Consider the following 4,437-nt stretch of genomic DNA (forward strand, 5'->3'; position numbering starts at 1 on the left):
ACAACCTCAGTTCATGGCTCTTGTCCTGTAAGTTCATGACTAGTCCAGGGTCGTTCTGAGTGAGTAGCTTCAATTCAATAGACTTGATGTCCTGTTCAAGGGCCTTGATAGTCTCTTTAAATTCAATTTGAGACCGAGCAGTATACTGTTGACAAAATAATCGTATTTGGGCCTTCCCAACCTCCCACCATTGTCTCAAGGACTCAAAATTCCCTTTTATAACCCTCCATTTTTCCCAAAACAACAAAAACCTGTCACAAAACATGACATCATATAACAATTTAACATTAAAATACCAGTAAGGTGATGACCTTCGTGGACAGGACAAGTGAATATCAACAGTAACAATATGATGATCAGAGAAACCCACAGGAGTAATGGCACACTTTCCAACCCTACTAGAGTATTGCTCAGATACATACAACCTGTCTAACCTTGCTGCACTGACACGACCTTCATACGTTTTTAGCCATGTGTACTGCCTAACTTTTGCATTCCTTACTCTCCACACATCAGAAAGTTCAAACTCATTTAATAGGCCAGACAGGCAAGTGGCTGACCGCAGGTGAGGTTCTTCAGCGGTGCGATCAACAGTAAAATCCACTGTACAGTTCCAGTCACCCCCTAAACCACACACCCCTCTTGGTCACACTGTCTTAAGGTTTCCTTTAGTTGATCAAATACAGCAATATGCTCTGTACCCTCATTAGGAGCATAAACTTTCATTTTAAACATAACATCCACCTTGACCAATAAAACCCGACCCTTGATAATCTCTGTTGTAGATACCACAGTCATCCCTAAGCCTGAGGAAAACAAGATTGCCACCCCAGCACTGAAATTAGTACCGTGACTGAGTATATGCTGCCCCTCCCACCACATACCCCAGTCAACCTCATTTTCCTCATCACTATGTGTCTCCTGTAGGAAAACTACATCAAGCCTTTTCTGTTTTATTACTTCTAATACCCAAGCCCTCTTATTCCTGTCCCTTCCCCCATTAATATTGACAGAACCTCCCCTTAGTACCTCCATATAGAAAAGAGAAAAGAAAAGCAGAAGAAACCACAGGGAAACCAAAGAGAAAAGACACCCTATGAAGCATGATCATCATCATTATTTTAATCTTCTCTTAACCTGACCAGGTTTCCCACCAACTTTTGCTGCTGCAACAGCAGTAATACATTTCCTCAAGCGAAACCGCTTCTTCTCACTCAGCTGATCTAACCCCACCGTCTTCTGTAACATCACAGCTGACCTCACAAACTTATCAACATCAAAATAATCTGCCAATTTGACAGATTTCCCAAAAGTCTGATCCAGAAACTCATTTACCTCCTCTAGATCGTAAATTGAGTCCTCACCAGCAGCTGTCATATCTAAAGAGATATACATATCCTTCTCCTGATCCTCAGCTGAGACCACAGACAACTGACTCCCCTCTACCACATCCCTTTCAACACTCCCCACTTGCACCTCATCACTCGTACCAGGCATCTCCTCCACTACCTGGGAGCCTAGCTCCACATGAACCCCAGCACTTGTAGTGGGCATCTCCTCCACTACCTGGGAGCCTATCTCCACATGAACCCCCTCCTTTACCCCAGCACCCGTACTGGGCACCTCCTCCACTGCCTGGGAGCCTAGCTCCCAATGAACCCCCTCATTTACCTCAGCACTCGTACTGGGCACCTCCTTCACTACCTGGGAGCCTAGCTCCACATGAACCCCCTCCTTTACCCCAGCACTCGTACTGGGCACCTGCTCACCAGTCTGAGGAACTGGCTCTTCAGATACATCCTTACCTACAACAATACTTTTCTGCAGCATAACATTTCCCTCTAATACAAGTTGCAACTCCGTGCCCTCAACACGGATAACTTGTTCCTCAGCAACAGGTGCTTTTGGCTGCTCTACCCCTGTTGGTCCACCTCACCCTACATCAGTGGGCCCAAGCATTACAAGGACCACCTGCGCCCCTCCCTCGGCCTTCTCCCTTCTCGGGCAAGCATGTCGCTTATGACCAACATCCCCACACTCAAAACACCGTTGACTACCCGTACTAGCATAAGCCATATACATTCTATTGTCATGCTTGATTTTAAACGATAACTCTAAAGTCTGCTCCGGTGAGTCCAAAAACATAAACACCTGTCACCGAAATGACAAACCTGTTTCAATGCCGGGTGTTTGCAACCCAACGGGACAACCTTGATTGAACTGGCGAACTTCCCAAAGCACAATAACTCGCGCTCCAATAGCTCATTTGGAATAAACGGCGGTACATTTGAAATCGGTACCCTTGTTGACAGAGAAAAAAGCGGCGTAACTTGAATAAACATTCCTTTAAGAAGTACGCCATGCTCAACCATCCAATCAACAAGACTCTCTTCTTTAAGAAGTACACCATGCTCAACCATCCAATCAACAAGACTCTCTTCTTTAAGAAGTACGCCATGCTCAACCATACAATCTACAAGACTCTCTTCTTTAAGAAGTACACCATGCTCAACCATCCGATCAACCAGACTCTCTTCTTTAAGAAGTACACCATGCTCAACCATCCGATCAACAAGACACTCTTCTTTAAGAAGTACACCATGCTCAACCATACGATCAACCAGACACTCTTCTTTAAGAAGTACACCATGCTCAACCATACGATCAACCAGACTCTCTTCTTTAAGAAGTACACCATGCTCAACCATCCGATCAACAAGACTCTCTTCTTTAAGAAGTACGCCATGCTCAACCATACGATCTACAAGACACTCTTCTTTAAGAAGTACACCATGCTCAACCATCTGATCTACAAGACGCTCTTCTTTAAGAAGTACACCATGCTCAACCATACGATCTACAAGACACTCTTCTTTAAGAAGTACACCATGCTCAACCATCTGATCTACAAGACGCTCTTCTTTAAGATGTACACCATGCTCAACCATACGATCTACAAGACACTCTTCTTTAAGAAGTACACCATGCTCAACCATCTGATCTACAAGAGGCTCTTCTTTAAGAAGTACACCATGCTCAACCATCTGATCTACAAGACGCTCTTCTTTAAGATGTACACCATGCTCAACCATACGATCAACAAGACACTCTTCTTTAAGAAGTACACCATGCTCAACCATCTGATCTACAAGACGCTCTTCTTTAAGATGTACACCATGCTCAACCATACGATCAACAAGACACTCTTCTTTAAGAAGTACACCATGCTCAACCATACGATCTACAAGACACTCTTCTTTAAGATGTACACCATGCTCAACCATACGATCAACAAGACTCTCTTCTTTAAGAAGTACACCATGCTCAACCATCCAATCAACAAGACTCTCTTCTTTAAGAAGTACGCCATGCTCAACCATACAATCTACAAGACTCTCTTCTTTAAGAAGTACACCATGCTCAACCATCCGATCAACCAGACTCTCTTCTTTAAGAAGTACACCATGCTCAACCATCCGATCAACAAGACACTCTTCTTTAAGAAGTACACCATGCTCAACCATACGATCAACCAGACACTCTTCTTTAAGAAGTACACCATGCTCAACCATACGATCAACCAGACTCTCTTCTTTAAGAAGTACACCATGCTCAACCATCCGATCAACAAGACTCTCTTCTTTAAGAAGTACGCCATGCTCAACCATACGATCTACAAGACACTCTTCTTTAAGAAGTACACCATGCTCAACCATCTGATCTACAAGACGCTCTTCTTTAAGAAGTACACCATGCTCAACCATACGATCTACAAGACACTCTTCTTTAAGAAGTACACCATGCTCAACCATCTGATCTACAAGACGCTCTTCTTTAAGATGTACACCATGCTCAACCATACGATCAACAAGACACTCTTCTTTAAGAAGTACACCATGCTCAACCATCCGATCAACCAGACTCTCTTCTTTAAGAAGTACACCATGCTCAACCATCCGATCAACAAGACACTCTTCTTTAAGAAGTACACCATGCTCAACCATACGATCAACCAGACACTCTTCTTTAAGAAGTACACCATGCTCAACCATACGATCAACCAGACTCTCTTCTTTAAGAAGTACACCATGCTCAACCATCCGATCAACAAGACTCTCTTCATTAAGAAGTACGCCATGCTCAACCATACGATCTACAAGACACTCTTCTTTAAGAAGTACACCATGCTCAACCATCTGATCTACAAGACGCTCTTCTTTAAGAAGTACACCATGCTCAACCATACGATCTACAAGACACTCTTCTTTAAGAAGTACACCATGCTCAACCATCTGATCTACAAGACGCTCTTCTTTAAGATGTACACCATGCTCAACCATACGATCTACAAGACACTCTTCTTTAAGAAGTACACCATGCTCAACCATCTGATCTACAAGAGGCTCTTCTTTAAGAAGTACACCATGCTCAACCATC

This window comes from Oncorhynchus gorbuscha, linkage group LG09 (genome assembly GCF_021184085.1).
Source record: "Oncorhynchus gorbuscha isolate QuinsamMale2020 ecotype Even-year linkage group LG09, OgorEven_v1.0, whole genome shotgun sequence".
Classification (NCBI taxonomy): domain Eukaryota; kingdom Metazoa; phylum Chordata; class Actinopteri; order Salmoniformes; family Salmonidae; genus Oncorhynchus; species Oncorhynchus gorbuscha.